The 13,073-nt window shown below is 46.5% G+C and overlaps 1 protein-coding gene across 3 annotated transcripts in view; it reads right to left on the bottom strand.

Annotated features, from left to right (window-relative positions):
- TSPAN32 (tetraspanin 32) overlaps positions 1-13,073 on the bottom strand; it is an 882,228-nt gene that overhangs the window by 494,315 nt on the left and 374,840 nt on the right. The window lies entirely within an intron of this gene.

A 13,073-nucleotide genomic window follows, 5' to 3' on the forward strand; every position in this document is an offset into this window, starting at 1 on the left:
GCATACCTTTGTAAACAATCACTGTGCGACTCACTCTCCCTCCACTTTCACAACACGGCTATCGAAAGAACAATAACTCTAAATACCAAGATGGCTCAACTACAGCCATCGGGCAATCCTCCGCCCATACCGCCCAGCCCTGCAACCGCAGCCTCCACGCAACCAACGTTTGAATCCTTTAGTCCAATATCGCCGGAACAGTTTCTCAAACTGCTATCTGCCCGCAAACCTTCTGGTTCACCACTGGACCCCTGCCCAGCCACAACCCTTAAAGAAATTTTTGCCTCAACCTGCGCAGGAGAATACGCAAGATCTATCATAAATTCCTCCCTCTCCTCCGGTATCTTTCCTGACGCATTCAAAACGGTGCACGTCAAACCTCTAATTAAAAAACCATTGCTCGATCCACTCGAGCCCAAAAACTACCGCCCAATCTCACACACTAGGTTCCTTGCCAAACTCATTGACCGAACTGCCTACTCCCAACTAAACTCCTTTGTCGAAACCAACAACCTCCTAGACCCAGCCCAATCAGGCTTCAGATCACGTCACGGAACTGAAACCACCCTAACCTCGATCTGGGATGACCTTAAAATGACAGCAGACTCCGCCGGATGCGCCGCACTAATCCTCCTCGACCTATCGGCCGCCTTTGACACGATCAATCACTCAATCCTCCTAGACCGACTCCACTCCATAGGAATCCGCGGAACCGCCCTTAAATGGATAGCTTCATTCCTCAAAGACAGGCACCAAATAACGACACTCTCCAGCTTTACCTCACAACCCCGACCTGTCGACACAGGAGTCCCTCAAGGAGCATGTCTATCCGCCCTCCTGTTCAATCTTTACCTGATCACCCTCCCACCAATAATTAGTTCACACAACATCCTGTGTTACAACTACGCCGACGACACTCAACTAATTCTAAAAATCCCGAACTCGAAACCCGACTCCCGACCCGACCTGGCATCCTGCCTCCTTAACATAGAACTCTGGATGACCCAAAGCCACCTCGTGTTAAACCCCTCCAAAACAGAAATCATGATTTGCGGCAAGCTCGATCTTCTTCCGCACCCACTACCCTGGCCACCCGCCATGGGCAACTCACCGACACCCTCCAACACAGTGAAAAATCTTGGATGCACCCTAGACTCCGACCTAACACTCTCGCGCCAAGTCAACAATGTCTCAAAATCCTGCCACTACCACCTCAAAAATCTTAGGCGCATCCTTCCGTATCTCTCATTTCCCAACAGAGTCTCCGCGGTCCAATCAATTGTCATATCAAGACTGGACTACGGAAACTCCCTATACCTCGGAATTCATGCCTACCAACTAAACAAACTCCAAAGAGCACAAAACGCGGCAGCCAAAATGCTACTCGCGCTCGGTCCAAGAGACCACGTATCCCCAGCCCTTAAGACACTGCACTGGCTTCCAGTAGCCCGTAGGGTAGCTTTCAAAACCTTATGCCTCTCCCATCGAGCACTACATAAAACCGGACCGCAATATCTTCAAGACAAGCTAATACCTTATCACCCCACTCGCACCCTAAGATCAAGCTCAGCCGGCCTCCTAGTAATCCCTAACACAAACTCAACCAGGTTAGGCGGATCATCATTCTCAACGCTAGCCCCAACCCTATGGAACTCGCTCCCACCCCACATCCGCCAAAATGAAGACTTAACGGCCTTCTGCAAACTACTGAAAACCTGGCTCTTCCCCTAAAACTAACCAGCAATTTGACCGGAAGCAAGAAATGTACAACTAAATAAAATAAATAAATAAATAAATAAAATCGAATGTAAACCATAAGACAAACAATACCAAACGAATAGTGTAGATAAAAACAGTGAAGTGGATAATATTAATAAATCATCAGGAAACTAGGAGATCTAGATGGACGCTTTGACCAGACGAAAGTGTTAGAGTGAATGAGGATCTAGAGGGGACGAGCGAAGAGGGCGGATGAACGTCGAGAACGGACGAACATGGAGAGCTGACGAACGTGGAAATCGGATGAGTATGGAGAGCAGATGAGTGTGGAGCGTGGAGAGCGAATGAGCGTGGAGAGCGGATGAGTGTGGAGTGCAGATGAGTGTGGAGTGCAGATGAGTGTGGAGAGCGGATGAGTGTGGAGAGCGGATGAGTGTGGAGAACAAATGAGTGTGGAGAGCGGATGAGTGTGGAGAGCGGATGAATATGAAGAGCGGAGGAGCATGAAGAGTGGAGGAGCGTGGAGAACGACTGAATGTGGAAAAGCACAGAGCGAATGTGGAAAACGACTGAGTGGAGAGCGCAGAAGCGTAAGATACAGTTGAGCCGCGAGAGCGGATGAGTGTGAGAGCGGATGAGTATGAGAGCGGATGAGTGTAGAAAGCGAATGAGTGAGGAGAGCGGATGAGTGTGGAGAGCGGATGAGTGTGAGGAGCACAGTAGCGTGGAGAACGACTGAATGTAGAAAGCACAGAGCGAGTGAGGAGAACGACTGAGTGAAGAGCGCAGAAGCGTAGGATGCAGTTGAGCCTGGAGAGCGGATGGCGGTGGAGAGCGGATGAGTGTGAGAGCGGGTGAGTGTAGAGAGCAGATGAGTGTGGAAAGCACAGAGCGAGTGTGGAGAACGACTGAGTGAAGAGCGCAGAAGCGTAGGATGCAGTGAGCCTGGAGAGCAGATGACGGTGGAGAGCGGATGAGTGAGAGAGCGGATGAATGTAGAGAGCGGATGAGTGTGGAGAGCGGATGAGTGTAGAGAGCGGATGAGTGTGGAGAGCGGATGAGTGTGGAGAGCGGATGAGTGTGGAAAGCGGATGAGTGCGGAGAGCGGATGAGTATTCCGAAATAAACGAATACGTGGAGCGGACGTAGGAGCGGCGCAGATGAACTGATAGAGCGGACGACTGTGCGAAAAGATGAATGTGTGGTGTCGGGTGAGTGTGTGGAACGGATGTTGTGTGTGGAATGGATGAGCGTTGTGGTGCGGACGAATAGTGTGGAGCGGACGAGTGTGCAGAACGGACGAACGTGTGGAGCGGACGAGTGTGTGGAGCGGACGAGTATGTGAAGTGGATGAATGTGTGGCGCGGATGAAAGTTGTGAAACAGATGAATGTGTAGAGCGAACAAATACACAGTGCGGATGAGTGTCTGGAACGGATAGTCACGCAGAACAGACAAGTAATATTATCAGGCCAACGAGTAGTATGTTTTGCCGATGTGTGGGTGGTCCGGGTGATCGAGTATCAAGACTGTACGAGTGTCTAGATGGGACGAGTGTGTACACGGGATGACTGTGTAAACGGGAGGAATGTATAGACGGGACGAGTGTGTAGACGGGACGAATGTGCGGAGCGGACGAATGTGCGGAGCGGACGACGTTTGACCAGACGAAAGTGTAAGAGTGAACGAGCATGTTGAAAAGACGAGCAAGGAGGGCGGATGAACGCAGAGAACGGATGAGCATGGAGAGCCGATGAGCGTGAAAAACGGATGAGTATGGAGAACGTATGGGTGGGAAGCGTGAAAAGCAGATAAACGTGGAGAGCGGATGAGTGTGGAGAGCGGATGAGTGTGGAGAGCGGATGAGGGTGGAGAGCGGATGAGGGTGGAGAGCGGATGAGGGTGGAGAGCGGATGAGGGTGGAGAGCGGATGTGGGTGGAGAGCAGATGAGTGTGGAGAGCGGAGGAGCATGGAGAACGGAGGAGCGTGGAGAGCGACTGAATGTGGAAAGCACAGAGCAAGTGTGGAGAGCAGATGAGTGTGGAGAGCGGATGAGTGTGGAGAGCGGATGAGTGTGGAGAGCGGATGAGTGTTGGGGAGCGGATGAGTGTGGGGAGCGGATGAGTGTGGGAGCGGAGAAATTGGAGGACCGATGAGTGCGGGGAGCGGATGAGTGTGGAGTGCGGATGAATGTGGAGGGCGGATGAGTGTATAGAAAGCGTTTGAGTATACAAAGCGGATGAGTGCGTAGGCAGTCAGGAGTTCATGCGCTGGGTAGACTGGAATGCATGCACAAGTAAGAGAGGAGTGCACACTTATGGAACACATGAGAGCATGCGTGAGGCACACTGGAGAAGAATAGGTCAAGCAAGCATGAATGTGTAGTACAATCCCGAACGCCTGAAATGAACAAAATGAATAGAACGGACCTGCCCGCTCGGAACTGCGTGACATACATAATATGGTTTGGAATGCAGTGAACATTTGAAAGAGTACTTATCATAACACACCTCACGCCTACTCTCTCCCTTACATCACCACTCAACTAGAACACAGAGATACTATGACACCATTTGGTATAACTGTTCTCATATCTACATCTCCTGCTCACTCCACAACACTCTAAGTAAACACTGCTGGTTTCACACCCCCCAGCCAGGCGTTCTCCTCAGGCCTAACGCAGCCACACTCGTCCTGGATAAAGCCAGCCAGAGCGAACACATACTCCTGATCTCTCAACCACCACACCTACCGCTAAAAAGCAGCTACCACCTGAATTCCGCACCAGCTGCACACATACCTGGTGCACACACGCACTTTTGACTCTCTCCCCTCTCTCTACTGACCCGAACGGTTCCCGAGGGCGTTCAACCTACCAGCGCCTTCAGACCATACCAATGGTATATAAGGCGCTATATACATGCAAAATAACATAACATAACATAAACATGCCCGGCCAGGAACCTAACTTACCTGCTTAGACTGACCTAGCCTATTATATAAGGTAAAAGGGTAGCCCCCCCTTTTGATTTAGCCCAGACTACTTCTTGCTGGAATTCAGACTTAACCGTCCTCACTCATATTAATGAATCTACTGCCCCTGTTCAATTTACTAACAAATACATCCAATATATTTACTACTCCTTTAGTGTACCACGCCTATTCCATCCCTGACGGCAGCACTACCCAATATACTACCCACTTAAAAAATCTAAATTATACCATACAATTAGCCAAACCGAATATGGAGCCCCAACCACCACTTAAGCTAAATTCTTACCCATGCAACACGCATCACAGAAATAACAGACTCCGCTCGAGGCGCGCAAAAATATTTGAACCTTTAACCAGAACCCTTAGTTGCCCCAACAAAAGATCGAACCCCCACCCAGAAGCCTCTAATTCTACAAAAATAGATCACAGGAAGACATGCTCTGCATATGACTCTCTCAACCATACCACACCGAAGACCCAAAAGTCTAAATCTCCATTAGCTCCAAAACTTACCAACCATTGCCTTAAAGGTGCACTGTTAAATGCCAGGTCTCTGGTAGCTCATGCCTCTGAGATAGCGGACATCATCCAATCTGAAAACCTTGACATTTTGGCAATCACTGAATCTTGGCTTCATGCGGCGGCAGGCCCAGCTCTCTCTTCAGCTATACCTAATGGTTACACTATCCTTAGATCCGACAGAAATGACTCACGAGGAGGAGGCATTACCCTCATTACAAAAGTGAATCTACCTATCAGATTAATAATTCTGACTGACATTAAATCATGTGAACTCCTTACTGCCAAACTCACTATTAACAAAACCCTGACTCTCACGATTCATCTGGTTTACAGACCTCCAGGCCATATCAGTACCTTCGAGGAAGACATTTCTAACATTGTGTCCAACAACCTTAAAAATACCTCTCAAGTACTGATACTACGAGATATGAATCTGGGACTTAATGACCCTAAAGACTCACAGGCAGCTAGTGTGACAAATACCCTAACTGAACTAGGATTTACTCAAAGAGTGTTTGACCCTACCCATATCAATGGCCGAACACTAGACTGGGTGGCAGACCACAATTGTAATACTAGAGTATCTTCCATATCTCCCCAGATCTGGACGGACCACTACATGATCTCCTTCTCCCTAGGCACTGAAAGACCTATTCCTATGCCTGCTCTTGCTAACTAGGAGTAAAAAGAATATTACAGTTGACAACCTACTCCCTCTGATTCTTCCCACACTCAATGCTCTCCCAGACCATATGGCTCTGTCTGACTTAGTTAAAGAATTCAATCAAATTATGTCTGCCTCCTTAGACTCAATAGCACCTTTAAAAACAAAGCAAAGTAAACCCAAGGCACACCTTAATTGTTGTTACGCCCCACACTTGAAAACTCTGTGGAAAAATAAAAGGCAATGTGAGGTATCCTGGAGACTACTTCCATCTGAGGAAAATAAAACTAACCTCCATACCATATCGGCTCTCTATAAAAAGGGAATACTCCAAGCAAAGCGCGAAACTTACAATACTAGAATAGCCCAGACTAAATCAAGCACGAAGGAACTCTTTGCTATACTTAAAGAGCTTGAAACCCCAATCCCTTATTTTGCATTTTTTTTCCCCTATGCTGGATAACTGCACAAAAGATAAACTTTGGTGTTCGGACATTCAGCACGCACTAGTTAATAAAATTATGACCTTACAAATGAAAATTGCCAAGAAAAAAGAGTCACTAATCAGGACATCCCCCAACTCCCCTCACGGCTGATACCACACCCAATAGCCTTGACCACCCCCCACGCTTCAAGTTCACTAAAGTTACTATACTTGGTACGGAAAAAATTATCCTATCACTCAAACCCTCCAACTGTAAGGGAGATCATTGCCCGGCACAACTCATAAATGATGCCTCTAGAGTCTTGGCCCTGTTCATCACTAAACTGATTAACGCCTCATTCTCATCTGGCAAAATTCAACTAACCTCAAGGAATCGTGGGTGCTCCCACTACTAAAAAAACAGACATTGGACCCAACTATCCCTACTAACTACCGACCTATCACCACTGTGCCATTCCTGTTGAAAATGTTAGATAAAATGGCTTACTCACAAATTCACAAACACTTGGAATCTAACTCCTTATTGGGCTCACGTCAGTCTGGCTTTTGGACACAGCATGGAACCGAAACAGCCTTACTAGACTTAAAGGCACAGATTGACGAACTCAGAGACAAGGGGATTCCCGCCCTCCTTCTCATATTGGATCTATCCGCGGCATTTGACTTAGTTGACCATGGAGTCCTAGTAGTCACCTTGACACAGCTGCCCACATCTCAGTGGAAGCTAGTCTGGATACAATCCTTTCTCAGTAACCGGACTATGAGAGTTTTCTCCCCAACTGCAGCCGCTGACCCCATACCTATCACCTGTGGTGTGTCTCAGGGGTCATGTGTCTCACCCACCCTCTGCAACATCTTCACTAAGCCCCTTTTTAATGTCACCTACACTAACTATGCATATGACACCCAGATCCTCCTACCTCTTTCTGGTGATTACGACAAGGATTTGGCCTTGGTGAATAAGATTTACCTCGTCATCCAGGCATGGATGGCTACCCACGGTCTATGCCTAAATGACGACAAGACTGGGATCATCGTCCTGGGCACTACTGCATCCCTCAATAAATTAAGTTCTAATTACTCTGCCTTCAATATTGATAATAACACTATCTCTGTGGCCAAAGAGGTGAAGACTTTAGGATTTAACTAGATTCTACCTTATCTCTCAACAAGCAAGTCAACATGGTGGCCTCTTCCACAGTCTATACGTGCAAATTGATTAGAGCTAGCAAACCTTTTCTATCAAATAGCAGTTGCATCACCTTGGCCCAAGCTCTTATTTTATCAAAATTGGATGATTGCAACCCATTATTCATCGGTGCTAATAAACAAATCATCAAGAAGATTCAGATCTTGCAAAATAATGCTCTTAGAGCCGCATTAGGAATTGCTAAGCGAGAACACATCTCCATGACTAGAAGAGCCAATAACTGGCTTTCTGCACACGACAAAATTAAGTTGAAGGTTGTGACTTTGACCTACAAATGTTTGAACAATGCTGCACCCAGCTACCTGTCAGAAAGATTCAACAAGGTGTCTCCAACTAGGATCACTAGACTATCTAACACTAATTACCTTGCAGTTCCTAGATTTAAGCTATCAAGAATTGAGGGGCTGTAGCTACCCAGTCAAGGCAGCTAAATTGTGGAATTCACTACCAACTACACTAAGAGTCCTTCCACAACTTCTGCAAGAGTACCATCAAATGGCTTAAAGACTCAGAGCTATAGCTTGTACTAGCCACTGTACTGCACCATGACAGTAAATATTGACTGTAAATACTTGCCTTCAAACTGCAAGGTTTTCTCTTCATGTTACTCATGTTACTATGCTATACTCCCATGTTTCTGTATATTGCGCCTCCCTATGCTATTTTCACTCTTGTACCATATTCCTCTTTTGTGTTTAACTGGTTATTCCTGTAATTCTTCGGTGTAACTAAGCTTTGAATTATCTTATGCTCTGTGCCCTGATACCTGTGGGTCTAGTGCGCAATACAAATAATAAACAAATACAAATAATAAACAAATACAAAAAATGAAGGCTGCCATATCTGTAATGCGTGCATGACAAACACGTTTCCATGCTTTTCAGCACCATCCCGTGCTTTTCACCACCCGGTTCCAGGGACTCTAGTCCTTCACCACCATGTGTGTGAAAACGGTCAGAATCTGGTTTAAAGGCTACCTTACCTAAGGCAGGGCTGCCCTCCTCCAGGCCTCAACGGGTGGAATCCTGATAGATTTTCAGGATAGCCCTCATTAATATCCATGAGAATAAATGTCCATATATTTAGAATCATTGTATTAATGAGGGGTATACTGAAAATGTGACATGTATCCTGACCTCGAAGGCTGGAGTTGGACAACCCTGGTGTAAGGGGTCCTCCCTCTAATCTGGATTCACTGGGCTCTACAGAATCGAATAACTGAACATTTTCTTTCATTTCTGCCGCTTTGGCCCATTTACTTAATTCCAGTGTAAAAGGAAAAACAAGCATTGGCAATGCCAACAGTTTGGACTTTTGTGTAGTTATGGGAAAGGGATTTGCCAGGCACTTCTGAGGTGGTATTGACTGGCCATTGAAGGTAGCCAGTAGCAGGTGCAAAAGGGTGCATGTACCTGGGCATCTAATGCCAGTGCCTGGCAAATGCCTAATGCTTATACACAAGCCAAAACTGTTGGCTTTGCCAATGCTTTTTTTAACAGGACTTCCGCCACGGATATGCAGAGTGCTTATAAATCGAGTGGCTGAATGCAGACCTGGTTAGGACATTTTTATTACAGCAGTAGTGCGTTTACAGCTCCAATTAAGTCATTGGCCCTCATTACAACCCAGGCGTTAAGGGGTTAACGGCGCCGTAAAAGGTGGCGGCGCCGTTAAACCCTTAACGCCTGCTTACGAGGTCCCTTTGCGGGTGGCACTTTAACGCCTGCTTTTAGCGCCTTCCCATTCCCATTGCGCCCTATGGGGCAAAAATGGGAATGGGGAAGGGCCATGGCGGCATGGGGAATTACCGCCCCGCCAACCTCGGAATGGGGCGGTAATTCCCCATTCCGCCATGGCAGAGTCAGTAAGTTACCGGCATAGACCATGGTGCTATTAGCACCATGGTCCAACGCCTGCGTCGTAATGAGGGCCATTAACTCTCAGGAGTCTGCTTTGAAAAAACACTGGCAGGCACTTCGAGTGCAAAGTTTGATGGTAAGGCTTGATGAAAGCAAGCTCAAAGAGTTCCCATGAGGGGGGATTTGGGGAGGGGAGGGTCAGTAAGTGGGTGGGAATGTCAACTGGGATTAGCATGGCCATGGGCAGTCAATGGGTGGGCAAATAACCAAACAAGACCTACTTTATTGTCCCTTTTGTTGGCAGTCTCCAGCTGTCAAAACAAAGATGTTTAGAGGGCTCGTTGTATGCGTCTGGACATTTCTCAAAGATAGCCAACAATCACAGGCAATGTTACCCATGATTAGGCCTTTTCACGGGGCGTACAATATGCAAATCTGTCACCCTTAGACAGCGTATGTAGGTCTCAGATTTTTCCAAGAAGGAATACCATCTTGTTTCCCTTTTAGTTCTATGACTCACAACTGCTATATCCTCAGCAGTTTTAAAACATGCACACAAATGTCATCATAGCTCACAAAAGTGGGATAAATGATAAGATTCTGAATCTGTTCTTATCGTCCGGAGACTTCTCTGCTCACACTTCATACACTGATCAACCAAAGTGGCGCCCTAATTGACAATTTACTAATTCAGATGAAAGGTTTCATGTTTCCTTTACATTTTTAAATAATAATTCACATTCTTATTTAACACATATGGTCCATTCGTTTGTAATACCTAAATTGTGGTTATGCTTTGCAGTGACGTACATTTAATCATAAGCAATCATACTTTAAATTCATCTACACAGAAGATGAATACTATTTTAAAAGCACTGCACACAACATGATGAACCATACAGCAAATACACGCTTATTCTGTACATATTATTCAAGGCAGTGATTAAAAAATCTTTAAAGGTTAATTTATTTTGATCAATTCAGGCATTTCAGTATTTCCTTCAGACATCTGTGAAAAATGAAATTCTGTGCACTCTTCCACATATGTAATGAAAAAGAAGACCTGATAACATTCAAAAGTACAGAAAGCTGTGCCTGCAAGGCACTCAGGCGGCTTAGCTGGGGCACCATTCGTTTTAGTGTTCGGGAAGTTGTCTGGTGTGTGTCAAAAAAAATCTTTAAAAAGATAAAAGCGATTTTTTGGGGAAATAAAGGACTTCCTGGTACGATGTCGCAATGCGTTTCATTGCACTTTGACCTCTGCTTGAGACCATTTGAATCTGGGATTTAAGACCGTGCATAATGGTGTCAGTAGTGAATTGAGTAAGGATAGTGCTTATTTGGTTAGAGGCCCATTGGCAGGTATCGGGGTAAATTGATCAGAGACTTGGTACGACCTGACTCCCACTGGTCTGGGACTCAAGACCGCTGCCTGATTGGTTGCCCTCTTCTCAACTGTTCTTCCTTCCATTTCCTCCAGCTCTGCTTTCTTTGCTGTTACCGCCTGCACCTCAGACACAACGCCACCTCCTTCTTAGAGGCTGCCTCACACAGCTCCTCATTGCTCCTCCCATTGCACTACAACACTGTCCAGCCACTCTCCACAACCTTCTCCAATACCCCACACTGAGCAACTGGGGCTGGGTGTTTTTATACTGTTCTCTCGCCTCTCCAGGGGTGAGCTTTTTAGTGAGAGTCTGAACCTGTGTGTTGTAATTTGGTGAGAGCTGTGATTGGCTGTTCTCCATGAGTGGACCTGGGGCTGCATTGGGCTTAATGGCCTAGACCAAGTCTACAATAGTCCTGTGTTTATTGTTTTTAACCTTCCTTCTGTGCCCTCCCTCATGCTGTTGGGCTGAGCTTTTCTTTTCCATTTTCCTAGCATGTGATTTCGAGGCGGGAAACACATTGGGTACATTTTCAAAAACCTTTTGATTCATTGAGTATATCTGTGGAAATAGACAGAGTGAGACATCTTTGTCTGGGAGGGGAGGCTGGGGGGAATACTTTGAACCTTTCCTTCATGCACTAAACTCTGTGATCGGGAAGTCACAAACTGGAAACATTGTATCCACAAAGCCACTGAGTTTATCGCTGGTCCTGTGTGCTTTGGGAAGCTCAAGAAGTTATTTTAAAACCTCGCTACCAGCATTAAGTGAGAAGAAATCATTACCCTTAAAGGGAACCCGTTTATTTTTCTGTACAGGAGTTTTGGGTTTGCTCAGGGAGGGTTTCATGCTGTCTCAGTTGGGGAGGAGGGGGTTCATCGGTATTGCCCTGCAAGGTCCCAAAAACGGTTTGTGTGGGGCCAGCTTTTTAGGGCTGTCCGACCCCACTAAGCTAGTGGAGATAGGGTAATTTAGTCCTCCAAGCACGGCACATGGTGCGGCACTGTGATTGTCCCCTGCCATGTGTGGGGGACCAAGGTTTGGTGACTTGAGGACCCTATGCACAGCGCCCCTGGGTGCAACACCCACTGGTTCCAAGTGACACTCGCCTCCTAAGAACCCACTTTGAGGGTCCTCAAAACCAGGCAATGTACTTCATCACAGTCCGTTCGCCATCTTGCCTTCAGCTCATGGACCAGAGTGATCACTATCGTCTGATAGTGCTATCTTCTTCCCTAATTTGTGGCTAAGTAAAACATTGGGTTTCTCGCTATAATGGATGAAAATGGTGCATTTTACAACAAACTTTCTGTAAAAAATTGAATAAAAAGCCACACTGTTGCCACACAGTTTGCAATCCATTTTGTAGGGAAACACATGAAAAAATCCAATGGATGTAAGCCACCCACACTGCAGAGGAGCATTTTACAACACATTCATGATGTCTTTGTCAAAAATATGTGCCAGTATAAAAACCATTTCATGCTGTATGTCCTCATGCATGTGCATACTGGCTGAAGCAATATATGGCGCTGTGAACAAACTCATGTCGGCTTTGGTCGTAATGATGCTATAAGAAAACATTTCCATGCTGCTTCTACAAATTTATAGCCCCATATAAGGACAACCTCTTGTTGGCTTTGCCAGTCAAAATGCAGTGCCATGGTAAGAAAGCATGTCCAGACTGGCTGCACCAATGTGGGCCATTACTCTTTACTCTTGATGCCAATAAAAACTTCCATACCAGAGGAAGAAAACATGTCCAGACTGGCTCTGCCCATGTAGGCCAGTATGGCACAGAAGAACAGTCAGGTCGGCTTTACGCTTGATGCAGGTAAAAAATACTGTACCACAGTAAGAAAATATGTCCAGACTCGCTGCAATGGATAAATGGGACCCCCCAAACCAGAGACCGTCAGTCCAGCTGCCCCGCCCTGCACACACGCATTCATACAGCATTCAAATCATACATTCTCTTATTCATCTGCACACCCATACAGTAATCACACAATCTCACTCACATTTACCCGCACCTTTGAATGTGTGGGGAGTTGCAGGAATGCCTCCGTGCACATTCGGCTCAGCAGTACACCAGCGTGCATCCCCAATGAGACATGCAAGGCTGAGAAAGCAAAATGCCCCAGGCCTTGCATGGCTCACTGGGCATGCGGCTGGGGTACTGAAAACGGCCAAAGGGAAACCATTTGGAAGCCTGCCTATGAGCACCCCTCCAGCTGCGTCCTGAAACTGAAGGAGCACTTGGTGTTTTCAC

Source organism: Ambystoma mexicanum, chromosome 11 (genome assembly GCF_040938575.1).
Source record: "Ambystoma mexicanum isolate Mex_15411 chromosome 11, UKY_AmexF1_1, whole genome shotgun sequence".
Lineage (NCBI taxonomy): Eukaryota > Metazoa > Chordata > Amphibia > Caudata > Ambystomatidae > Ambystoma > Ambystoma mexicanum.